The 27,247-nt window shown below is 45.5% G+C and overlaps 1 protein-coding gene across 3 annotated transcripts in view; it reads right to left on the bottom strand.

The window, feature by feature from the left end:
* The window catches only part of TMC5 (transmembrane channel like 5), an 89,136-nt gene extending 77,638 nt beyond the window's left edge, over positions 1-11,498 (bottom strand). For 2 of the 3 annotated variants that reach the window (XM_027771085.1, XM_027771086.1), the window contains exon 1: positions 11,433-11,498. The gene's annotated coding sequence lies outside the window, so the exon portion shown is untranslated. Of the gene's footprint in view, positions 1-3,344; positions 3,516-11,432 lie in introns of those variants that run through there. The other variant, XM_006146582.3, reaches the window with a different exon arrangement.
* Positions 11,499-27,247: the final 15,749 nt, after the last annotated feature.

Raw genomic sequence — 27,247 nt, 5'->3', positions numbered from 1 at the left:
GGGAAAGAGGTTGAGCTTCTAATTGCCTCACCTTATGAAAAGGAGAGTGAGCCAAGGTTGTCCAGGTTATGAAACTGTTCGGCACATCATCACTGGCAGTTGTTTGCCACTGGGGACGATTTTCTCTCCCAGGAGACATTTGGCAAAGTCCAGAAAATTTGTGATTGTCAGAACTGGGGTGTGCGGGTGCTCTTGGCAGCTAGCAGGTAGAGGCAGGGAGGCTGTTAAGCTACCACAGGGCAGCCCCCATGGCAAGAGGTTATCTGCCCAACATGCCAATAGTGCCCGAGTTGAAAAACGCTGGTATAAGCTAAAAAAAGAACAAAACGTAGTAATAATAAAATAAAAATTTTAAAAAATAATAAAACCTGGAGAGAAAATGGGCGAAGGAAGAAGACAGAAAGTAAAGAGGATAAAGTGTCAGTGAGCTAAACTCTGAGCTTTCCTGTAACAGAGTCAACGCACGAAATCTATGCGTGACAAAGAGAGAAATCATTGAGAATTTCAGAGGTAACCGGTGAAAGAACGAAACCCAGAAATGGTTACTAATGATAGTTACCTCTCTAGTGCAGTATGTGGTCTAGGAATCAGGAGGAGGAAGCCCATAACATTTTTTTTTCTTTTTTTTTTTTTTTTGGAGAGGTTTTTGCTATAAGGCACATGTGCTCGCCAGAAAGACAGAGAGAGAGACAGAGAGATAGAAAGCAAGAACTCACCCCCCATGGGGGATGGCCACACCACAATCCCTTCTCCTCCATTCTTTTCTCGGGATCTTGAGCACGCACGCACACGCACCCAGCGTGAATTCAAGCCACTGGGTCCGGGATTCAAACGCGGTCGGCTACATGGGAGTACAGTGACATAGCCATTACGCTAACTGCTGGTCCTATAACTTTTATTATCTACCTGTTGAATAATTTGAAATTATATATACACACACACAAGTTTCTATAGGGCACATCAGCTCACTGGAGGGAGAGAGAAAGACAGAGAGAGCAAGCACCTTCCGAGGGGGATGGCTACGCAGCAATCCCTTCTCCTCCACTCTCTTCTCAGGATTTTGGGCGTGCTCGCTCACACTCCTGGTGGTTTTCAAGCTGCTGGGTCCAGGACTTGAACTGTGGTTGGCCACGTGGGACCCAGCTGCCTCAACCTCTGTAGCACCTGCTGGCCCTCTTTTTTTCTTTTTAAATGAGATTCATCCAGATTCAAATGCTATGTGAAGTGGAAATTGTTCACTCTGGCATTCAGTAAAAATATGGATATATTTCTTTCTCTGTGAATATCCCTTTCCCCATGAATTCCTTCATAAAAGTGACCCTACCTGATGATTCACATTCCCGCAGTGGAGCTTTCTCTCTGGGAACACTGAACCTTGGATGGGTCCAGATAACTTGAGCAACGTAGTCATCCCCGGGCACCACCTTCTGGGAAATCCGGACAAGCACGATCCACCGAGTGATTCCTGAACTTGATGAAGGTGTTAGTACCTTCAAGCTGGCCCTGTTTCCTGTGGAGAGGACCTGTCTTGGCAAAACATGACTAACCCTTGCTCTGCCATCCATCTTGACTGAGCTCCTCGTCCTTTCTCTAGTGCGGAAGACATGGAATCAAACAGCCACGATTGCGATCACAGTAGGCATAAAGACAGGGCTGTTTATCGAGCGCTTATGTGTGTGCCAGGCATCATAGCATGCCCTTCACACACATCAGTAATTGAACCTGCAAACAACTTTATGGAGAGGCATTATCCCCAGTTTATGATGATTCCATTGAGGTCCAGGGAAGTTCAGTAATTTGCTCAAGGTTACACAGCTGAGGAGAGGCAGAATAGGATGCAAACTCGTGCTTCTCTGACCGCGGATTCTGAATTTTGATCATCACTGTCAACAACATAACCGCTATCCGAGGAAGAGGGGAGGGAAGAGAAGACGGAGAAAGAGCTAACTTTATGGACTACTTATAGTGGATCATATATTTTTCTGAGGTCTGACACCCGTTAGTGGAGGCGGGAGCTTTCAGCATGCTACCTATCCATTCTACACACAGGGGAGCCAAGGCCAGAAAGGTACAGCCACTCCCACGGAGTCTCGCAGTGAGGACCTGGGGGACCATGGATTCAGCTCTAGTGCTTGTCCTTCTAACCAGCACTCTCTGTCTCCTGCTTCCTCATAGATGGTCACAGATGTTCTGTTTTTGTTTTTGTTTTTTAATAAAAAAAGAAAGAAAGAAAGAAAGAGTTATGGGGTGGGGAGGGTGGTATATTTTTGCAGAGTTTTAACACAATCCTTCTGTCCCAGCTTCCTGGTTAGCTGGGACCCAGGTGCTCACTGTCTGTCTAGGTTGGGCCTCCCTCCTGTATGACCTCAGCCCGGATCACGTGTCTACCTCCTGCTTGCACCACATGGCTAGGCCAGTCTTTCCTTTTTTAATATTTAATTCTATTTATTATTATTATCAATATTATTCATTTGCTATAGGGCGCATGTGCTCATCAGAGAAAGACACAGAAAGAGAAAGCAAGCTGCTAGGTTCAGGACTTGATCCACAGTGGACCAGGTGGGAATCCAACGTCTTAACCACCTGCTGGCCCTAGGCCAGCCGTCCTTCTAACAAATATTTACTGGGCAGGAATTCTGTACCTGCACCTGTTGGTAAGGAACAAGACAGTGCTGGTTACTGTCCTCCTCCATGACACATCCCTGAGAAGTCCCCATTATTTCCGTGATCTCCTTCCCCCTCCTTCAAAGCGTCCTCTCTTTCCTGCCCTCAGTCCTGCAGGAATGTCTAGATGACTCTCCTCTCCTCTCTGTGAACCAAAGCCAAAGAGATAGACAGGGTATACTCTTTCTCTCACCCCGCTCTTTCTTTCCCCCCCTCTCTTTTTCTTTTTCTTTCCCCCCCCCCCTTTGGAGAGGTTTTTACTATAGGACGCGTGCACTTGCCAGAAAGACAGAGTCAGAGAGACAGAAAGTGAGAAATCACCCCCGGGGGGATGGCCACATCACAATCCCTTCTCCTCTATTCTCTTGGGACCTTGGGCACATTCACTCATGCTCCTGGCGTGAGTTTAAGCCTCCGGGTCTGGGACTCGAACCGCGGTCAACTACATGGGAGTCCAGCAACATAGCCATTACTTCAACTGCTAGTCCCCCCTCTCTCTCTCTTTTTAACTAACTCATTCGGCCCATCTTTGTCTGCCTCTGCGCTGCATCCCCTTAAACATAGTACTCCTTGATGTCATGGTCACACTGCTGGGCCAGATGCCAGCCAGTCCCCCTTGGTTCTAAGCCACCCATGTTACCATCTCTTCCCCCGCTAGCCAGTGAATAACCAGGACTCACCTTGCTATAACACAGATCTGTCTTGCACCCCCGGCATCACAGACGAGCGCACGGCCTCTGCACCGCTTTGCAAGGATAAAGCCCTAACTCGGCCCTAGACAGTGCCATTCTGTATTCCTAGACTCCGGCGCCTCCCTTTCGTCGATGTTCTTTGGAATCTGCACAATCTAAAGAGCAAAGTCCTTTCTAGAGGTTTATTTCATGGATACCATAAGGAAGTGAGTAGATTTCTGTGTTGTTATGTTTTTCACCCCAGACAGTGAGATGTGTGGGGGGAAAAATGTCTAAACTCATTTATCCATGAAAACATTCTCCTAGAACACGATGCTCCACTAGCCACCCCCAAGGACTGGCCACTTCTTTCTACAGACACATCCCCTGGGGCAACGTTCTTACTGTACAGGTTAACTCTGTAATTATGATCTCAATGGCACGTCTCTCCTAGGATAAAGGACAGACAGGGTAAAGCCAGGCCACATTTCAAGGCCACCTTGAAGTCAAATCCTGACTCTAACACTGTTATGTCTCCGTCCCTCCGAGCCTGTTCTCCCATCATCTGGGTGGGAACATCATACTCCACTTCTTTGGAGCGTTGGTAAGGCTCAGTTGGCTAACGTTTGAGAACATCTGGACCGTTTCACCGCTCTAGTTATTTTCAGTCACCTGAGACTCAAATTGTCAGAGATGAACTCCAGCTGCTGAAATCCTAATCCTCCAGGAACAGTTATCTCTGGAAAAGAAGGAAGGAAGTAGACAGTCCAGGGCTGGGTAAAATTTCTCTATTTTTTAAAAGAGAGATTTTTGGTATAGGGCACATGTGCTCACTAGAGAGACAGGGAGAGACAGAGGGACAGAAAGTGAGAAATCACCCCCTCCCCAGGGGAAACGGCCACGCTGCAATCCCTTCTCCTCTATTCTCCTCTCAGGATCTTGGGCACACACGCACACGCGCCTGGTGTGAGTTTTAAGTTGCCGGATCTAGGACTCGAACCGCAGTTGACTACGTGTAAGTTGAGTGACGTAACCATTATGCCATTTGCTGGTCCCAAATTTCTATATTTTTATAAATGTCAAAACAAGTAAGTTTCAATACCTGTGGTATTTGAAACTGGTATCATCTAAAGGGAAAAAGGAAGCTCTATTTTTATAATTCACAAGAAGACTTGGGGGGCAATAGTTACTGTCCCCAACCTTTATATTAGCACCCCCAAATAAATGCAAAATTGTGGCTGTCCAAAGGAGAAATGGAGTATCTCTGCAGCAGAAACTTGACTTAGACACTGTACGATCAGAAGAAATTCACCCCCGGGGGGATGGCCACATCACAATCCCTTCTCCTCTATTCTCTTGGGACCTTGGGCACATTCACTCATGCTCCTGGCGTGAGTTTAAGCCTCCGGGTCTGGGACTCGAACCGCGGTCAACTACATGGGAGTCCAGCAACATAGCCATTACTTCAACTGCTAGTCCCCCCTCTCTCTCTCTTTTTAACTAACTCATTCGGCCCATCTTTGTCTGCCTCTGCGCTGCATCCCCTTAAACATAGTACTCCTTGATGTCATGGTCACACTGCTGGGCCAGATGCCAGCCAGTCCCCCTTGGTTCTAAGCCACCCATGTTACCATCTCTTCCCCCGCTAGCCAGTGAATAACCAGGACTCACCTTGCTATAACACAGATCTGTCTTGCACCCCCGGCATCACAGACGAGCGCACGGCCTCTGCACCGCTTTGCAAGGATAAAGCCCTAACTCGGCCCTAGACAGTGCCATTCTGTATTCCTAGACTCCGGCGCCTCCCTTTCGTCGATGTTCTTTGGAATCTGCACAATCTAAAGAGCAAAGTCCTTTCTAGAGGTTTATTTCATGGATACCATAAGGAAGTGAGTAGATTTCTGTGTTGTTATGTTTTTCACCCCAGACAGTGAGATGTGTGGGGGGAAAAATGTCTAAACTCATTTATCCATGAAAACATTCTCCTAGAACACGATGCTCCACTAGCCACCCCCAAGGACTGGCCACTTCTTTCTACAGACACATCCCCTGGGGCAACGTTCTTACTGTACAGGTTAACTCTGTAATTATGATCTCAATGGCACGTCTCTCCTAGGATAAAGGACAGACAGGGTAAAGCCAGGCCACATTTCAAGGCCACCTTGAAGTCAAATCCTGACTCTAACACTGTTATGTCTCCGTCCCTCCGAGCCTGTTCTCCCATCATCTGGGTGGGAACATCATACTCCACTTCTTTGGAGCGTTGGTAAGGCTCAGTTGGCTAACGTTTGAGAACATCTGGACCGTTTCACCGCTCTAGTTATTTTCAGTCACCTGAGACTCAAATTGTCAGAGATGAACTCCAGCTGCTGAAATCCTAATCCTCCAGGAACAGTTATCTCTGGAAAAGAAGGAAGGAAGTAGACAGTCCAGGGCTGGGTAAAATTTCTCTATTTTTTAAAAGAGAGATTTTTGGTATAGGGCACATGTGCTCACTAGAGAGACAGGGAGAGACAGAGGGACAGAAAGTGAGAAATCACCCCCTCCCCAGGGGAAACGGCCACGCTGCAATCCCTTCTCCTCTATTCTCCTCTCAGGATCTTGGGCACACACGCACACGCGCCTGGTGTGAGTTTTAAGTTGCCGGATCTAGGACTCGAACCGCAGTTGACTACGTGTAAGTTGAGTGACGTAACCATTATGCCATTTGCTGGTCCCAAATTTCTATATTTTTATAAATGTCAAAACAAGTAAGTTTCAATACCTGTGGTATTTGAAACTGGTATCATCTAAAGGGAAAAAGGAAGCTCTATTTTTATAATTCACAAGAAGACTTGGGGGGCAATAGTTACTGTCCCCAACCTTTATATTAGCACCCCCAAATAAATGCAAAATTGTGGCTGTCCAAAGGAGAAATGGAGTATCTCTGCAGCAGAAACTTGACTTAGACACTGTACGATCAGAAGAAATGAGAAGTGGGGGGGGTGGTCCCCAAGAAGATGTTTTGTTTTGCTCCTGGAGATGACAGTGCCTGGCAGTGTGCAGCATGTGACTGGAACACCTGGGTCACAGGGTCCTGCCTGCCAATCCCTTGGAGCTGAGCCAAGTTGGAGCCTGAGGGAAAAGGAAGAAGCAGTAATTCTGATCCTCTTGTAGCCCTAAGTCTGGATTTCTCAACCTCGGCACGGTTGACATTTTGGATCAGGTAAGTGTCTGTTATGAGCACTGCCCACATTGAAGAATGTTTAGCAGACACCTTCTAGAGTCAGGAGATACCCAACGCCACCCCATCCACAAGCTATGACAACCACAAACGTCTCTAGGAACAAGCACGCTGTCCCCCAGCTGAGAACACTGTTGTCGTGACATAAATTCCCAAGAACACTAGAGCGTATCTCCTGACCCCCTCTGGTCTCAGACAAGGAAATCAGGCCCTCAATGATTTCCCCTTCTCTTTCTCCCCTTTAGAAACTGGGACCAGCAGTTAGCGTAATGGCTATGTCGCTGGATTCCCACGTAGTCGACCGCGGTTCGCGTCCTGGACCCGGTGGCTTAAAACTCAGGCCGGGCGCATGTGCGTGCGTGCCCAAGATCCCGAGAGGAGAATGGAGGACAAGGGATTGCGGTATGGCCATCCTCCATGGGGGGGGAATTTCTCGCTTTCTGTCTCTCTGTCTCTCTCTGTCTGTCCGGTGAGCACACATGCCCTATAGTGAAAACCTCTCCAAAAAAAAAAAGAAACTGTACCATATTTTTAGATGTCAGTTACAGGACACATATTCCACCTATACATGGTCAATGTATTTCCTACTTTATCTGCAGGTGACTGTAAATTGGCAATGGAGTTTGCAACTGTTTGGCTGAGAACACATAAGGAAGAAAGAATTTTTTTTCAATATTTGCTTACACATCTTTTGTATTTCTTTTTAATTGCGAGGGGGCACATGTACTCACCAGAGAGAATCAGAAAAAGAAGAAAGCACCCCCCACCATGGGACGTGGTCATGCCACAATCCCTTCTCCTTTTTCTCCATCCTGTCAGCACTGAGGGCACGCACACACACGTGACCAGTGTGTGTTTCAAGCCAACTGGCCAGAATTCAAACCACCATGGGCTATGTGGGATCCAACTCCCTTAACCACTACGTACAAACCCATCTTCTGGATTTTATAGCATGTGGCAGTGGAACTTTTTCAAAAAATACAGTAAATCGAGCATTTTCTCCTGTGAGTTGCGTGCAGTTTGGATAGTCTATGTCACTACATCTGGGAGAATAAGGAGAAGTCTGGAACAGCACTCATAAAACTCTAAACCGGGATTATCTCCAGGGGGTGAATTCAGCATTGTCTGGTTTGTTTTTTTTTGTCTGTTTTGGGGTTTTTTTGGTAAAAATTATTTTATTTAACTGTATTTATTTATAAAAATTATTTTATTTAACTTTATTTATTTATTTTAATTTATTTTATTTTTATTCATTGTTGCTATTTTTAATTTGGCCAGGGAGAAAGAGAGAGAGGGAAGTGAGAAAGCAAGCTGCCATGTCTAGGACTCGAATTGTGGTTGGCCATGTGGGAGTCCAGCACCTTAACCACTGTGCCACTTGCCGGCCCCTTAACCTGGTTTATTTATTTTAATTTTCCCAGAGAGGGACAGAGAGTAAGAGAGAGAGAGAGAGAGAGAGAGGAGAGAGAGAGAAAGTAAGAAAGCAAACTGCCAGGTCTGGGACTCAAACCAGTCAACCATGTGGGAGTCCAGTGCCCTTAACCACCATGCCTCCTGCTGGTCCCTTGTTTTTGTCTTTTTAAGGTTTTTGCCATAAGGCATGTCTGCTCCTTGGAGAGAAACAAGGAGAGACAGGAAGAGGGGAAGTGAGAAATCACCCCTCACCACCACCAGAGAGGATAGCCACCTCTCAATCCCCTTTCCTCCATTCTCCTCCTGAGATTTTAGGCATACAAACAGTTGCTGTGTGTGCGTGTGTGCACGTGCGTGCGTGCGTGTGTGCGTGTGTGGTGTTGTTTTGCCTCTTGTGCAAATACTATACATTTAAAAAAGAACTTGTAGATGTCCTATGTTTGTGACTGGCTAAAATAGTAGGAAGAGTAAAACGAAAAGAACTAAAGTATTTTTTTTTTTGACATATGCAGACATTTTTATTAAGGGGTGCCTTCGGCACAACACCTACGGGGACGGGGCTGTGGCGGTAAAGGAAGCAGGTGGGCCAGGGAAGAAGTTCTGCTGCAGTGGTGTCACAGCAAGGGCTTCAGCCAGTCCTGCGGTGAGTTCTGGAACTGCGGAGGCCTGTGAGAGTTCTCCACCCAAAGCAAGAGCACCAGGCTTTCATACTCCACCAAAGGCGACCCTGGGATAGAACGTCCCCTACATGGGATGTGGCTTTGGTCAAAAGGACACTATTTAGAAATAGAGTATTTCTAAGGCCACTGGGGAGCCCCCTAAAGTTTGGGAAGTGAGGGAAAGGAAGAACCCCTGGAAGAAGTAGACATTGTGAACCCGACTCAGGAAGCAGGTTTCTAGCTAGGGGCTGAGGAAGGAATCTAGCTCTGGGATGAGGGAGGCACAAATTACGATGGTGGCAGTGGCGATGGAAATAAATGGGTAGACGCAAGTGAAGAAAGGGTAGCGGTGTCATTGGGCAGGTCATTCATTTCCCTGAGCCTGCCTCAGTGCTTTTCAGCTGCAGAGCGGAGGGAATTATAATATTAGGTCGTTAGAAAAGTCACGACATATTTGTCTACGCAAAGGGCGTCATGACTTTCCCGGCAACCCAGTAAATAAAAATGGCCCACGTTTATCACTACACTGTTCTTATCGCCATATGTATCGATTGCACTAATCCTCATAACTTATGAGCTAGGTACTATTATAACCATCTCAGTTTACAGATGAGTCATTTGAAGTACAGAGGTTAAGTATTAGGTCATCAGAAAAGTCATGACATATTTTTCTATGCAAAAATGCACCATGACTTTTCCTTCAACCCAATGATTTGGCACAAAGTCACATAGCCAGGAAGGGGCAGAAGCAAGATTTGAACCCAGGCAGTCTGACCCTGGATTTCATCTTCTACAGATCACTAGAACTGGATTTAGTACAACATCTGGCACTCGGTAAGCAGAACAGACGGTAATGACTATGATCATAGGAAAAGACAAAGATTCCTCCCCTAACCAGATGTTCACATGAAAGGCTGCAGCACCCCTAGCAGAGCACAGTGTCCGTCCCATCACATGCCAGAATTCCCCAGAGGCAAAGGGAGCCTGGTTCTGAGGGCTACTCCGAAAGCAGGAAAGTTCCTTGGCCACTGCCACACCCTGCATCCCCTCTCTTCCTTCTGCCTTCTCTGGATAGACACTCCACTCTTTTTTTTTTTTTTTTTTTTTTTTGAGAGGTTTTTGCTACAGGGCACACATGCTCACCAGAGAGACAGAGACAGAGAGACAGACAACAAGAAATCACCCCCCAGGGGTGAGGGCCATCCGCAATCCCTTCTCCTCCATTCTCCTCTTGGGACCTTGGGCACACACACACACATGCCCGGCGTGAGTTTAAGCCACCGGGTCTGGGACTCGAACCGCGGGTGGCTACATGGGAGTTCAGCGACATAGCCATTACACTAACTGCTAGTCCCGACACTACTCTTAAAGAGTGCGGCCACAGCACTCCTGCAGCTCATGTCTACTGAGTACCTGCAAAGCGCCAGGCAATGTTCTGAGTGTCTCATCTTCATTTAACACCCCGCAAAATCCAGATGGGGTAGGTACCATTCTTGTCCTCATTTTACAGAAAACGAAACTGAGTCACAAATAAGCCTAGTAACTGCCACAGTCACCCTGCTAGGGTGAAGGAACTGAATTTTACATTAAGACCACACAGACTTTATGATCCAACAGAGCTAGGTGCAAGTGTTGACTTCTCTACAGACCGCCCATGTAACATGGGGCCAGTCAGCTAACTTCACTGAACCTCCGTTTCCTCACCAGTAGTCTGAATCTAGCTGGAGTTGTTGTAAGAATAAAAAATAATGTGTGTCCCTTATTCTTTCAGCAAGTATTTGTAGAACACCTACTGTGTGCCAGGCACTGGGGATGTATCTGCAAACAAAACAGAAAACGCCGCCCTCCTGCCACACATGCATTACCAGGGGCACGTGTGTGTGTTAGCTCAGTTAATCCTCACCTCCCGTAGGTTAGGTAATGTTTTTTTTACCTGCTTTACAGAAAGGAACCAAGAGTCTCAGAAGCAGTTACCCAAGTTCATCCTCTGAAAAATGGTGGATCCTGGATTAGACATCAATGTCCAGTCTCCGGAGTTTGATTTGTGAGGGTTCAAATCTCTCAGTTTCCATTTAATTTAAGTAACTATTATTCCCATTTTTTTCTAGCTAACCAATGTCCTCGTGGGTAAACTGGGACCAGGAGACGCTGTTTTCAGGAGATTATCTCATGGGAAATAGCATCTAATACTAAGGTAAAACTTCTCCAATTCCCAGCACACAGAAGGCTCAAACAAATCCCTTTAAGAGAAGGTGGAGACTGAGGTCCAGAAAGGGTAAGTAACTTGCCCAGAGATGCACAACACATAAACAGTGGTGAATCCAAAACTCTCACCCTGGCCCATATCCCTCCAAAAATAAAGAAAAGCTCACCGCGTCTGGCATATGCTATCATATGCTATAATGAATAAACGCGGGATAAAGGGATGCGATCATTCTTTCCTTCCTGCAGTCGCCTGGAGGGCTGCGTGGGGGCAACGACTTAAGTGCATTCCTCAGAAGCTTTAACTCAAGAGGATCCGCGCGCGGTGGTCTGATGCCGAAGTTGCCGGCTCAATTCATCCATTCCCGGTTCCTACCCCTGGGTGGTTCTCCCCAATTTCTAGTTTCTCAACTCGCTCGCTTCCAGCTCCTCTGGCGCACCTGCCACTCCTGGACACCCCACTGCTGCCCTGCGTTGGGAGCACACCCCGCCGGGAAGCCGGGTTGTGACTATCCATCCCGGGGAGGGGGATCCCCTGAGATGCCCCTTTTGAGTTGACAGTCTCTGCGCCGGCCCCGAGTTTTGGTGAAGTGGCCTTACCTCCTAGCCCGCGTTTGTGTCCCTGGCGACTGGAGGTCCTGCCGCCGTCGCGCCTGCTCCCGCCCAAGTCGCGGCCCTCGCCGTCGGTGCGGGTGGGGCACCGGAGCCTGGGGCAGCCCGCAGATGGCGCGCGCTGGCTGGCGAGCCGGACTTCCTGCCTGGAGGGCGGACCGCTTTCCTCTTGGAATTGCGCCGAGTTCCTGCGAGAGCTGGGCTGGGGCACCTGCTGGCATCCGAGACCTCTGTTCTCTGCCCCAGTCTGCGTTCTTTCTTTCGGCCCATCCAGAGAAGCGTACCCCGCGCCCACCATATGCCAGGCGCCCGGCACCCGCCTGCTTCCTGCCAGCACCCAGAAGGGGCAAGGGCTAGGGCTGCGCTCGCCAACACGCTGGCCACTAGCTCCATCATCCAACCATAACAAAAATCCAAGTTATGTTCTGGTTACCGTCATCATGAGAGAAATGCAGTCAGGGTCACAGTGACGCTATCCAGTCATGTCTATTAGGAGGGACGTTATTATTTTTTTATTTATTATCATCATAATCTTGTTGATATTACATTGAACCACATATAACTTTACAGTGTGTTAGATTTCTTTTTCCAGAAGGAATACCATGCATATCAGTCAATACAGAGACATTAAAATCCCTATTTCATCATCCAATAGCTTTTCATTTTTTGCTCAGATGATTATTATTATTTTTTAAACAGTCAGTCACTATTTCTCATTTTGCTTGTAAAAAGACTTTACCCAACGTGAAATACTTTTCAGACCAATCCAGCTGCGAATACTATACACGTCATCAACAGGTAATAAACCGTATCTGTGTCCCACTGACGTCCTGCCTCTCCATTTGTTCTCTTGCTATCTCTCTCTATACTCTTCTCTTCTCCCACCCCATTCCACACTGTCTTATCCTCATTAACTATTTTCACTGCTTTTATGTTCTCCAATATTTCAATCTCTACCATATAGTGCGGATAGTTGGTATATATTAAGCAGATATATACAATATCTTTCTTTCATATCCTGGCTTACTTTACTCAGCAATAGAGCCTCCATATCCTACCATTTTTTTTTTTTTTGGAGAGGTTTTCGCTATGGGGCGCGTACGCTCGCCAGACAGACAGACAGAGAGAAACATAGAGACAGAAAGCGAGAAATCACCCCCCAGGGGGGATGGTCACACCACAATCCTTTCTCCTCCATTCTCCTCCCAGGACCTTGGGCACACACGCACATGCGCCAGGTGTTAGTTCTAAGCCACCAAGTCCGGGACGCGAACCACGGTCGACTACGTGGGAGTCCAGCGACATAGCCATTACGCTAACTGCTGGTTCCCAATATCCTACCATTTTCTATCAAATGTCATGGTCTTGATTTTTTTTTTATGGCTGAATAGTATTCCATAGAGTATATGTGCCACACTTTTTCAATCCATTCATCTGTTTGTGGTCATTTGAGTTGGTTCCATGTCTTGGTGAATAACGCTGCAATAAACATTGATGTGCAAGCACTTTTTTTGACTGAGCATTCTCCTGTCCTTTGGGTAGCTACCCAGAAGTGGGATTGCTGGATCAAATGGTGGTTCTATTTGTAGATCTTTGAGGAACCTCCATATTGTTCTCCACAGTGGTTGAACTAGTTTACATTCTCACCAACAGTGTAGGAGAGTTCCCTTTTCACCACATCCTTGCCAACACTTACTACTTTTTATATTTTTAATATTTGCCATTCTGACAGGAGTTAGGTGGTATCTCATTGTGGTTTTTATCTGCATTTCCCTTATGACGAGGGATGTTGAGCATTTCCTCATATGCTTTTTGGCCATTCATATTCTTCCTTAGAGAGATTTTTGTTCAGCTAATTTTCCCATCTTTTAATTGGGTTAATCTTTTTTTTTTTTTGCATAAGTTGCTTAAGTTCCCTGTGTATTCTGGTTATCAGTCCCTTGTGTGAGGCATATTTAACAAAAATATCCTCCCATTCTGAGGGTTGTCAACTCACACTTGTTACTGTGTCCTTTGCTGTGCAGAAACTTCTTAGTCTGATTTAGTCCCACCTGTCTGTTTTAGGGATTATTGCCTGTGCTCTGGGAGTCTTATTTAAGAAGTCTTTGCCTACTCCAATGTCTCCCAGAGTTTCCCCAGCATTTTCCACCAGTAGTTTTATTGAGATCTTAGGTTCAGATCTTTGATCCATTTTGAGTTGATTTTTGTTAATGGTGAAAGATGGGGTTTCAATTTCATCTTTCTGCAGGTGGGTACCCAGTTTTTCCAGCACCATTTACTAAAGAGGTTTTCCTTTTCCCAATAAATTGACTAATATCCTTTGCCAGAAATCAGTTGGCTGTAAGATGTGGGGGTTATTTCTGGGGTCTCTATTCTATTCCATTGGCCCACATGTCTGTTTTTATGCCAATACCGTGCTGTTTTGATAATCACAGCTTTATAGTACATCTTGGGATCAGGGAGTGATATGCCTCCCACTTCATTTTTTTTGCACAGGATTGTGTTAACAATACGAGGTCTTTTATGATTCCAGACAAATTCTATGATTGTCTTTTCTAGATCTGTGAAGAATATTTCTGGTATATTTATTGGAATTGCATTAAACATATAGATTAATGTGGGTAGAATTGCCATTTTGATTATGTTAATTCTTCCAATCCAGGAACATGGGATGTCCTTCCACTTTCTGAGGGCCGCTATTGGCAGAACGGAGAGAAATGGTACCGGGATATAGAAGTGGTGCAGCCCATGAGGATGTAAAATCGGTGCAACCACTATAGAAAACAGTGTGGCAGCTCCTTAAAAACTTAAAAATAGATTTAGCGTATGCTCAGGCAATCCCACCTCTGGATATGCACTCAAAAGATTTCAGAGCAATATCTCAAAATAGTATCTGCACATTTATATGTATAGCAGGGTGATTCACAATAGCCAAGAGCCAAAAGCAATCCCAATGTTCATCGCAGGTGAGTGGATAAAGAAAATATGGTGTATCCATACAACGGGAAGTTGCACCGCTTTAAAAAGAAGAAAACCCTATCGTACACTATAATGAGGACCACACTCAAAGACATTATGCTAAGTGAAACATGCCAGCCACAAAGGAAAAATGCTGTGTGAGTCCATCATAGTACCTAAAGCAGCCAAAATCCAAGACACAGGGCTCTGTGGCATGGTGGTTAAGGAGGCTAGATCCCACATGACCAACTTGGCAGTTCAAGTCCCAGACCTGGCAGCTTGAGAAACACGTCAGGAGCGTGTGCATGCATGCCCAAAATGCAGAAAAGGAGGGAGAAACAGAAGAGAAGGGATTGTGGAGTGACCATTTCCCATGAGGGGTGCTTTCTCCTCTTCTCTCTCTGTCTCTCTCTCTCTCTTTCTCTGGTGAGTGCACTAAAGCAAAACAAAAAACAGCCACACAGAAAGTAGATGGATGGTTGCTAAGGACTTTGGAGAGAGAGGAGAGTAAATGAGTGTTTTGGGGTAAATGAGACACAGTTTTTTGGCCAGCAGGTGACATGATGGTTGGGGCGCTGGACTCCCACATGGCTGACTGCAGTTCAAGTCCTGTACCTGGTGGCTTGCTTTCCCACTCTCTCTGTCTCTCTTTGGTCAAATTTTAAAAGTAATAATAATAAATAAATTTTTAAAAATTAGACCTGAAGTTTCAGTTTTGCTAGATTAAAATGTTCTCGAGATCTGTTGCATAGCAATATGAATGTACTTCACGCTACTAAAGTGTACACTTAAAAAGGTTGGTAAATTTAATATTATGAGTTTTTACCACAATTTAAAAAGTGTATAATGACATAAATGTAATTAGGATTATTGCAGCCAAGGAAGGGTTCATAGTGCAGTAAGAATTTATAATTGAGATGCCCTGGGTGCCAGGGGACGTTGCCCTAAGGAAATGATGCTTCAGTGAGCATCTGAGTCAGGGTAGCAGAAGGGGAAGCAGCCCATGCAAAGGCCCCCAGTCAGCAGGTCAATGGCATACCCGAATTCACTTCCTTTAGCTCAGTTCTGGCCAGCTGAACTTTTCTGTCTGGTGGGTAGAGTCCATGATAATGATGATAGCAACAACCAACAGGTACTGAAAAATAATTTGATTAATGAATTCCTTACATAGTGCCCAAGTGCGGGGATTCTAAAGCCAGACTACTTGTGTTTGAATTCTGGCTCTGCTATACCCTTACTAGCTTTGCAATTTTTTTACAGAATTATTTAATTAATTAATTAATTAATTAATTAACTTATTTATTTATTTTTTATTATTTCATTTGCTACAGGGCATGTACACTCACTGGAGACAGAGAAGGAAAATGAGAAAGCAAGCCACCAGGCCCAGGACTCAAACTGCAGTCAGCCACGTGGAAGTCTAGTACCTTAACCACTACACCGCCTGCCAGCCCCAAGCTTTACAATCTTAAACAAATTACAGACTCATACCCGCCCCCAGACTACAATTCTTGATGGAGAAACAGATAAGGCCAGGGCACTTCTCCAGGATCGATGCACTTGGCAGTAAGGAACTGTAATTCAGTCTTGCCTGTTGGTTCCAAGTCCAGGGGTCTGAGCCGCCAGCACAAAGGCTGTGTGTGAGGAGTCAGATGCCCAAGCTGTGGAGTTTGGACCCAGAAGACTTTGAAACTTGCCTCCAGCACTTCCTTGCTGGATGGTGCTGGGAAAGTTGGTAGCTCTCTTTGTGTCCCCATTTTTTCACTCATCACATGGGGATAATAAAGGTTCAGAGCATTGAGTGAGAGAGAAGGTGTGGAACGTCATGATTTTTAAAGTGCTTTAAAAATAAATGTTAAGGATCTTTTGGTGGGAAAATAATTAATTAATTAATTTTAAAAATATACGCATGGAGGCCAGCAGATGGTGTGGTGAAGGCTTGGGACTCGCACATGGCCAATCACGATTTGAATCCTGGACCTGGTGTCTTGCTTTCTCACTTTCTGTCTCGCTCTCTCTCTGTGTCTCTGATGAGTGTACATGCCCTATAAAAAACTTAAAAATAAATAAATAAAGTTAATTAATTAATTAATTAATTCAAATGTAAGTATGTTACTTTGAGGTCATTCAAATATTTTTTTTTAAAGAAGGATTTTTGATTTCTCATGTTCTGTCTCTCTTTCCAGGGGAAAGACAGAACATGAGAAATCACCACCCCTCCCTGGAGGTGGCCACACCACAATCCCTTCTCCTCCATTCTCCTCGGGATTTGGGGCATGCACACACATGCCCAGTGTGTTTTAAGTTGCTGGATCTGGGACTTGATCCACAGTTGGCTATGTGGGAATCCAGTGACAAAACCATTATGCCATTTGCTGGTCCCTCATGCACTTTTTTTGAGAGACCTCTGATTCTACCTAAATTTCATCAACTAACCATAGAGGAAGTCTGAAAAGTTGATGCCATCTATTTTTCTTTTAAGTTTATTTATCCAATGAGGGAGAGAGGCAGAGAGACAGTCACCCCACTAGGGCCTTGACTCTGATCAGCCCCCAGCCTCAGCCAGCTTAGATCGTGGGGAGCACCACCCTGCCACTCAGGGAAGTTTCCAGGGAGGAACTGGCAACCTTCCCACGTGGTCTGCCTCTCAGAAAGTTGTGTTTTACCATTGTGAAGCCTTTTTTTATTTTTTAAAATCTTTATTGATACCATTTAGTTTACCACTTTTTTACGGTGATGAAAACGGGCTCCAGGCTGCAAAAGGGATTTGACTAGGTGCTTTTGGAAGAGGATATGTGTGGAAAACTCCATAGCAACCAGAAGGCAGAGCAGAGCCGTGGGCACCCCTGGAGCACTCATTATAACAGAGACAATATCTTTCTGCCATCTCCTGAGACGATAGTGTTTACACACTCAGAGGTGCAGGCGACCGACACAAAGGTGGCCCTGAGCCTCCACAGCGAGCGTCGCACTCAGACCCCGGGGACTATGAGCTACGCACACCTGCTCCCCTGCGCCTCCTGGTGGAGAGCCTCGTAGTCTTTCCAGAAAGAGGTAGCAGAAAAGGGGGTGAACCTACTAGCCGTCATGTATAACTTAACATTTCCACAAGGTGGCTTTGCAAATGGAAAAACTGAGAGAGAGGGAGAGAGAGAGAGAGAGAGAGATGACGACAAATAAACAACATAATACCAATCTTCCCAAAAGCCACCCTGCTTATAAGCATCAGGGCCCACTTTGAGATGAGGCCATCTGGAATTCAGAGCCCACACCCTACCTCTGACGTTGATGTGGAATGGACCTAGGTGGGGATCAGACTATCACATGATTCCACTATTCTATTCTACTCTGAATGACAAATTATGAACTTACCTCCCCCCCACACACACACTGGCTAGAAAAAAGTCTCACGATGATCAGGCACGAGGAGTGGGTGGGGCTGGAGACTGTCTCACCCAACATGCATGATTGCCAGATAAACTGTTCAAACAATGTTAGATGATTGACCCTTACATACACAGCAACCCGTTTATTTACTTATCTTTATTCAGGTGTATAATGTGTCTATAAAGTCAGATAAAGTGGTCAGAAGAATATAAACTTAAAAGTGATTACTTCTAAAGAGGGAAGCAGGCTAGGGAATAAGAAGAGGAGTGTTACTTTTTATTTTTCTTGTTTCTGTGTAAATTTTGATCTGTAGTCAGCCATGGTCTGAAAATAGGTGAGTGCAGCCCAATAAGATTTTCTTAAAGAGATTTTTTCCATAAGGTACATATACTCACTAGAGAGAGACAGAGACAATGAAAAGGAGAGTGAGAAATCCCTTCTCCCCCCAAGAGAATGACCACACCTCAATCCCTTCTTCTCCATTCTCCACCTGGGATCTTGTGCACGCACATGCACACACCCAGAATGATTTTTAAGCCACTGAGTCCAGGACTCAAACTGCAGTCAGCTATGTGGGAGTCTGGCAACATAACCACTATGCCATGATAAGATTTTTTTTTGGAGAGGTTTTTTTCTTATTGGTCGTGTGCACTCGCCAGAAAGACAGAGAGAGATAGAGAGATAGAAAGCGAGAAATCACCCCCCAGAGGGGATGGCCATGCCACAATCCCTTCTCCTCCACTCTCCTCTTGGTATCTTGGGCACACACGCACACGTGCCTGGTGTGAGTTTAAGCCATCAGGTCTGGGACTTGAACCGCGGTAGACTACATGGGAGTCCAGCAACATAGCCATTACACTAACTGCTGGTCCCTTGATGATAAGATATTTTGAGAGAAAAACTACTTTCACATAATTTTTACTATAATATATTTGCATAATTGTCCTTTATAAATTGTTGTTGTTGTTAATCTCTTACTGTTCCTAATGTATATATTAAGCTTAATCATAGGTGTGCACAGATGCTCCTTGACTTACAATGGAGCTATATCCCCATAAACCCATAGTAAGTTAAAAATATTCCGAGTCAAAAAGCAAAGATCCTCATCTGTTACTTTTCAAATGTCATCAAGATTGAGAGAAAAAAAAAACATCAAGTTCTGACCCAGAGTTTAAAATCCTTTTGGATTAATCCAGCCCCCTTTATCACCCTAAAATCAGCTCCACAGTCAGGGTCATGAAGTCACCCAGTGTCACCGACTGAGCATTTTCCATGTGTCAGAAAGTTCAGGGGAGTGAATCTATTCCTGACCTTGGTCAGTCTCTGCCCTTGTGGGACCTTCATTCGAGTGTGTGTGTGTAAGACAAGGAAAGATGCAAAATAAACATAAAACAAGTCCGTGGGGTATTTTGTTAGAAGATGCTAAACACCATAAAAAAAGGAAAAATATTAGATCATCAGGTAAGTCATATTTTCTATGCAAAAATGTGTCACAAATTTCTGGACGACCCGATATACAGTACAGGTGTGGGTGGGGACTAGGAGATGGAGGTGGCAGAGTTTAATAGGGGCCAGGGAGAATGTCACTGAGTAAGGGACATTGGAAGGACAAGAGGGTGAGCCATGAGGGCATCTGAAGGGACAGTGTTCCCTGCACATGGTGGAATCCTGCCCACACGACTATCATAATATAGGAGATCAAACCACAGGCTGAGCCAATGCTAATAGAAAAGAGGGATAAAGTAGAATTATTTGATAATGAGACGATAGTGTAAGAAAAAAGAAATACCCATCTCAGCTTCATGGCTGAGACCCCTCAAAAAAAGGCAGATCTACAAGAGAAAAACGCACAGGTGCAGAACGTACTTTTCATGTGACCTGGGAGCCTTCCTAAGGAAATGAAGACCAAGAAACAGGTAAGCCCGGTGCCATTTCTAAGCTAGGCTTGTCGAAGGAATGGCTAGTGGATGGAGATGCGATTGAACACAGGAAGTAAAATCTAATTATAATTCGCTGGAAGGACTTAGTGAGGTCTGGTTGTTCAGAATCTTTTCGATGTCCCTAGGTCTTAAGAGATAAGGGTGTCCTTTCCTCTGGACGTAGGGAGGACTCCTCTCAAATGAGGGTCTTATGATCTGCTTCGGGGGGAAGGGCAAAAGGGGGACGGGGGTAAAGCTTTCTGCCATATTGGGAGGCCACGTGTCCCCAGTCCCATTGTCAATAATGACACAGTGGATGACTTCCTAGGGGTGGATGACTGAAGAATATGTGACCCCTTTGCTCCCATCGAAGAGTCACAGCCAACAAAAGACAGGCAACAAGAGGGAAGTCTAACAGACTCATTTAATTATGGTTTTGCATGGCATGGGAGCCTTCAGAATGAAGACCCAAGGACCCAGGGAAAACTATCTTTTTCTTTTTCTTTTTTTTTTTTTTTGTCAGAGGGCATGTGTGCTCACCAGGGGGAGAGAGAGAAGGTCAGAGAGGGAAAGTGAGAAAGCACTCTCCAGTGAGGAATAGTCACACCACAATCTCTTCTCCTTCATATCTCCGTCCTTCCAGGAATTTGGACATGTACACACATGATTTTCAAGCCTCCTGGTCCAGAACTCAAACTGTGCTCAGCCATATGGGATCCAGCTTTCTTAACCACCATGCTACCAGCTGACCCCAAAACCAGGCTTCATTTTATTTTTATTTTTGCCAAAGCACAAGTGCACTTGCGGGAAAGTGACAGAGAGAAAGGGAAAGTGAGAAAACACCCCCCAGGAGGGATAGCCACGCTGCAGCCCCTTCCCTTCCATTCTCCTCTTGGGATTTGAGGCATGCACACACATATGTGAATTTCAAGTCACTGGGTCTGAGACTAGAACTGCAGAGCTGGCCATGTGAGATGTAGTGCCTCTGCCACCACACCACCAACTGGCCCCCAAACTGTCCATTCTTATGTTTAAATTCGGTGAAGAGTGGACAGCCACGTAGAAATGTGATTGGACCAAAGGGGACGTTCCAATGGTAACAGATACTGGGGAAACTGGCAGGGTCTCTCTCTGGACTCTCGGCCTCCCTCTGGGGCATTCCTTCCTCCAAGTGCAGGGCAGGACCCATTCCGGAATGAGGGTCTTCCGCTCTCCTTTCAGACAAGGTAGGTCAGAGAATTTCTATGTGGCCTACTTCTACACAGAAAAATGGGGGAAAGTTAGTAATATTTCTAGATTTTATGGCTGGTGTTGGGCGAGAGGCATTCTGGTTTTCACAAACCAGAATGAATCCTTGGGAAAGATTAATTGAAGGATTCATGAACCAGAATGAATCCTTGAGAATCCTTGGGAAGGATTCTCATTTCTAGGGCCTACTTTGGGAGGGAAAGATTAGCAGTAATATATGAGAAAAAGACTTTGCTTCCAAAATCCTTCCACCGTCTGTCAGTTCAAAGCTCTCTGCACACCAAAGTGCCACAGTTCGAGGTATCGTTTCCTGAGTCCCAACAGCTTCTAGAAAAAACATCCCAAAAGTTAGAACTCTCAAAGCAGATACAGGAGTGTGACAGCAATTAGTCAGACCCTAAGCAGCTTTGATTTTCTGAAACCCAGAATAACTCCTGAGAAAATCTGAGACTATATATGTGCTTCTTACAGTATATGTGATACTTGCATTCCTAGAAACTTTTTTAAAGAGAGATTTTTGCTCTAGTACGCATGTGCTTGTGGGGGGAGGAGAGGAGGGGGATTGAGAAAAAGAGAGAGACAGAAAGCGAGAAATTATCCTCCCGGGGGGATAGACACACTGCAATTCCTTCTTCTCATTCTCCTCTCAGGATTTTGAACACTCATGCACACATACCTGGCGTGAGTTTTAAGCTGCTGGGTCTAGGGTTCGAACTGCAGTCGACTACATGGGAGTCCAGCAACATAACCATTATGCCATCAGCTGGTCCCTCTCAAAACATTGTTTAATTGTACAAAAATGTTCTATATTTATTTGTAAAATGAAGATTGGTTCTTGGCTCAGGTCATTGTAACAGATTTCGCCTGCTTCGTGTCTGTCTGGATCTTCTAGCTGGATCTTGGATGATGCTGTAGGAATCAGGATTTTATTGTGTGGATTGGAACCTATCTGCTTGTCGTTTTCAACATCAAATTAAAAGCCAGTAACATCTCATATTCACGCTATCAAATCGTCTCCTCACGTTTCCAAAATGCCCTCTAGGTGGAGCTACCACCCCAGGTTGAAAATCACCGGTCTAGCCCATTCATTTTATGTATTTGAAAACCCAAGGACTGGAGGATCTCGTGGCTAAAATGGGATGTCGGTGACCACACAGTCAGTAAAGAGCAGGACTAGGTAAATTTTACTTGTTATAGTAATGATAAAAATTATTTATTAGGTATCTTTGTGCTTGCCTATTAAGAGTTGGACCGGAGGAAACATGAAAGTAAAATTCTCTTGTAAAATATTTCAAAATTGAGCCAGCAGGTGTCAGGGAGATTAAGGCAGTTGGATCCCACATGGCCGACTCCATGGTTTGAGTCCAGGACTCTGCGGTTCAAGTCTAGAACCCGGAGGTTTAAAAATCATGCCAAATGTGTGTGCCCAAAATCTCAGGAGGAGAATGGAGGAGAAAGGATTGTAGGGTGGCCATCCCCTCAGGAGGTGATCCCTCACTCTCTGTCTCTCTCCAGCAAGCATATGCACCCTATAGCAAAATAACAATACTAATCATTAAAAATAGTAACTTCAATATCTCCATTATAAATGGAATTGTGTAGAAAAGTTGGAAAATGCAGAAGAGCAACAGAAAAAAAAATGATTTTTGAGTCAATTCCATGGCACAGTAATGTGCTACTAAAGAGAAGCTGGATCCCACATGGCGAGTGTGGTTCAAAACCCTGGCCTGGTCAGGCTGAAACACACAGGGCATGCACACGAGTGCCCAGGATCTAAGGAGCTAGGGGCCTGGAGGAAGGGCATCCAGGTGGGCCTAGGCCTGTGGAGGGGGCCTCTCTCTCGCTCACACATGTGCACATACGTGCTCTATCCTGAGTACTGCTGCACCGTGCCCGGCCCCTAGAACCTTATTCAGTACAGCAATCTCTCTCCCAGGCTTTGGGAACTGAGACACAGAGACTCTACGAAGTCTCTGTAGTGTTTATGCAGTCCTAGGGCTGTGATGTGGCCATCTCTCACCTTGTGAAGGAAGAAACGGATGGAATCAGGAAGAAGTGTGGGGTGCAGGTATGCTAGGTGTTTTGGGGAGTAGAGAAGGCCAGTGATTGTGGAGTTGGTAGGAGATAGGTTTGGACAGATTTTTTTTTTTTTTTTTGAGAGAGAGAGATTTTTGCTATAAGGGCGCATGTGCTCGCCAGAAAGACAGGGAGAGACAGAGAGGCAGAAAGCGAGAAATCACCTCCCAGGGCGGGTGGCCACGCCACAATCCCTTCTCCTCCATTCTCCTCTCAGGATCTTGGGCACCATGCACATGTGCCCGGCGTGAGTTTAAGCCACCGGGTCCAGGACTCGGACCTCAATCGGCTACATGGGAGTCCAGTGACATAGCCATTACACCAACTGCTGGTCCCTGGATGGATGTATTCCAAGGGGAAAGAGGAAACCATTGGAAGACATAGGTGGTGAATCAGGAAAATGACAGATCAGATCACTGCTGGGGGACAAGGCAGGGAGACTGTCATGAGGCAGGCCTTGCCTCCACTGAGGTGGCGGGGCCAGGTTAGGTAAGTTCCCCAAGGGAAAGTAAAGAGTCCTTCCACTTCGTCCCGCCCCTTGGTTCTTCTCTCTGTAACCTGCTGATCAGTGGTTCCTTGTGACCTGTGAGGGGTGAAGGTTGAACAAGGCGAAGCCTGGTGAGGACTTGCACAGAGTGAGTTTTCAGTGAGTGGCCGTCATTCTTCTTGTTATTCTCCTGACAAAAATAAAAGAGCCCTGGCCAAGCCACACTCCTGCAGGGCCTTGACAACACCATAAAAACACAAAGCGCTGGGATTGAAAGAGTGGGCAGGGGGCGCTGTAGCAAGATGTGTGTCTCCTCTTGAAATACAGCAAGAAATGAATTGGGGAACCTGAATGTTTTCTGTCCTACTCGCTGTCCTTCTGTCTCCCTTCTCTCCTTTCTTCCTCTTATACTTCCTTCAAATAGGAAATTTTAATAACTGTTCCCTAGAACGATCCTATTTCTATTTCTGAAAAATGATTCCTCTCTGTGAGGAAGGAGTCTCCTTCAGAAGCCTGAGTTCTTCCTCCTGCCGGTAAAGAACCTGTGGCCTCGCTTGGCCAGGATGCAGACCCATGCCAGGGCCAGGTGCCAGGTGCCAGGTGGGGCAAGCAGGGGGAAGATGAGTGTCTGGGCACTGGGTCTCCTGGCCAGAGTCACCACATGTCACTATGTGCGCCATCCCATTCCCTCTTCCATTTGTGAAGGAACTGGGTTCCCTCCACCCCCTTCCAGGTCTGCAGCTGTGGTCGGGGCTGGGAGGTGCCTCTGGTGAGGAAGGAAAGAGGGAGGGATTGTCCTGCCATAGAAATAGTCACCATTTCTTAACACTTCCTCTGTGCCACAGGCCTGCCAGGTATTTTTCTTACTTTTTTTTAAAGTTGAACATGTATAAGTAATGTATTTATGGAGTACATAGAAAGGATCATCGTAAGGAGGTCCCTCCCTTGTCCAGAGAGTACAATGCGTTTCCAAATACCCACAAACCTCCTCTCATGCTTTTCCCATCCAATATAGCGCCCGGTACGCTTCTGCACCTTGCTTTTTGTCACGTAATAATGTACCTTCTACACACAGAACTTTCTTTATTTAAAGAATTATTTTATTTTATTCATTATCAACAGTTTTTAATTAATTAATTAATTAATTTGACCAGAGAGAGGAAAGTGAGAAAACAAGCTGTTGAGTCCAGGACTCGAATCATGGTCAGACATGTGGAAGTTCAGCGCCTTAATCACCATGCATCTCTGTCCCACCCCGCCCCCCCCAGACCTTTTATATATGTCTACATACAGAACCATGTAAGCTGGACAGATGTGTCAACATTTATTGAACCTGTTTCCTATCGATGGAAACGTAGGCTGCTTCCTGTCTTTTGCTGTTCCAAACAACACTGCAGGGACTATTCTGTACAAATGTCGTCACTTGTGTTGTGAAATTTTAATTTTTAAAATAAAGTTTATTGATTTACTTATTTCACACATGAGGCAGAGAAAGAACCAGTACCCACAACGGGGTCTTTACAATGCGACTCACTCCGAGTCTCAGGTGTCTCTGGACCATGGGCACGTGTGCGTGTGCTCAGCACACTCAGGGAGGTCTTAGGGCGTGGACCCAGAGCCTTCCCATGTCGGTCAGTCTCACAGGGCATCGAGTCCCACTGCTATGCCACAGGCCAGCTCCCAAGAATTTAAATTTTTTATTGCATTTGTAGTTGAATTTATAACACTCTTGGCTTCTAGGTTCGGGTCAAACTTATTTTTTCCTATTTCTGGAAGTTAAAAAATATATATAGTTTCACTTTTTGTCTAGGTTTTCTTTTACATTTTTTTAAAAAAATTTTCAGTGGGGCACATGCACTTGCCAAGACAGAGGTAAAGAGGGAAAGTAAGAAAGCACCCCCAGAGGGGATGGCCTTGCCACAATTTCTTCTCTTCTGCTCTCAGGATTTGAGGTGTGCATGCACATGCGACTGGTGTGTTTTTCAAGCTGTGGGTCCAGGACTCGAACTGTATAGCCAATCATGTGGGATCCAGCTGCCTTAGCCTTCACATTATCTGCTGGCCCTGTCTGGGTTTTCTTTTGTGGAAGGCGTGAAGTTGGCATCCAGATTCATTTCCCCCTCACTGTTCTGCCGAGTACTTCAAGTGACTTTTCTCCCCACAGCCCTGGGACCTACATTCTACAATAGTTGTATTATCTATTTTTAGCTAACACAATCTTACAGTTGATGAAATAAAGGCGTGGAGAGGAGGAGACACAGGCCTAGCTCACACAGGAAATAACTGGAAGCTGATTTCCCACCCAGAGATCCCACACTTAACCACGATAAAAACAGCCTTTATTCTGAGCCAGGAAATTACCTAAAATTTTTTTTAAAAAAAAAACTTTCTATCTATTTTAGAACAGTTTTAGATTTACCGAAAAATCTTAAGGATTATACTGTTTCTACGTGATCCTCACACAGTTTTATCTTCTATCAATATTTTATATCAATAATGGTATATTTCTTGCAATTAATGAGGCAATATTGATACATGATTATTGACTGAAGACCTTATTTTATTCAGATTTCCACAGTTTTAACTTAATGTATTTTTTCCCTCATGTGCCAGGAGCCCATCTGGGACACCACATTGTCAACGTCTCTTTCCTGTTTTCTTGGCTGTGGCAGTTTTTGTACTTTTCTTTCTTTTCTTTTATTATTTCATTTTTTTAGAGGGATTTTTTTTCCCCCAGAGGGCACATGCTCTTGCTGAAGAGACAGAAAGCAAGAAATCAGCCCCCAGGGGATATGGGCACGTTGCAATCCTTTCTCCTCCATCCTCCTCTCGGGATTTGGGACACACACACACACACACACACACACAGGCACCTGGCTTCTGGGTCTGGAACGCAAACCACAGTCCACTACGTGGGAGTCCAGCGAGGTAATAATTACGCTATCTGCTGGCCCCCCTTTCTCTCTCTTTTAATAACCTTGACAATATTTGGAGGAGCACTGATAGTTATTTTGTACAATCTCTCTCAATCTTACGATTAGGCTGGGATTGCGGGGTCATTCTCATCACGTCATAATATCAAGGGTACTCCCAGGCCGGTGGCTCTCTCATCACCGATAACCGTCGGTCTGAGAAGTGCCTGTCAGGCATTACCCACAGGTCACTGCAAAGTTACCCCCACTCCCTTCCAAGCTGTGCTTTTTGTAAAGATGTGCCTAGACGCAGCGCACAGTTAAGGAGGTGGCAGTTAAGCCCCACCGCCTCAAAATAGCTAACCCACGGAGAAGTCTGCGCAGGAGATGCATTTACATTACCCATGTGTTTAATCATTTATTTACATTTGGCAATTACTTGTAATTTTTTTAAACTGCACATGGACATATGGATAGAAAAGAGAGGTAGAGACAAAACGTGGAAATGGCGCAAAATTGAAAAGACAAGCTGGCATTTACAAACACGTACAAATATGTTCTCCCCCCCCCTCTCTTTTTTTGGTACCCAAGTGGTGACTTCCTAGATACACTTGTTCCGAGTCTTGGTTATTTTTATTACTACTATTTTTAATATAGTAAGACATCCGGGAGGTCGCTCCTGATCCCCGCCGCTGGGTGGAGCCTTGGCGACCTCTGGAGCGCCCCCGGCCAGCTCTCGGTCCCCAAGCGCAGCGGGCGGGGGTCCTGCAGCCGCGGGCGTGGGAAGGGCGCGCGCGCCGCCAGGCTCTGTGACGG

This window comes from Tupaia chinensis, unplaced genomic scaffold, assembly GCF_000334495.1.
Source record: "Tupaia chinensis unplaced genomic scaffold, TupChi_1.0 Scaffold000182_1, whole genome shotgun sequence".
NCBI lineage: Eukaryota > Metazoa > Chordata > Mammalia > Scandentia > Tupaiidae > Tupaia > Tupaia belangeri.
The sequence above is the reverse complement of the archived record's forward strand: the minus strand, read 5'-3'. Positions and strand labels throughout refer to the sequence as shown.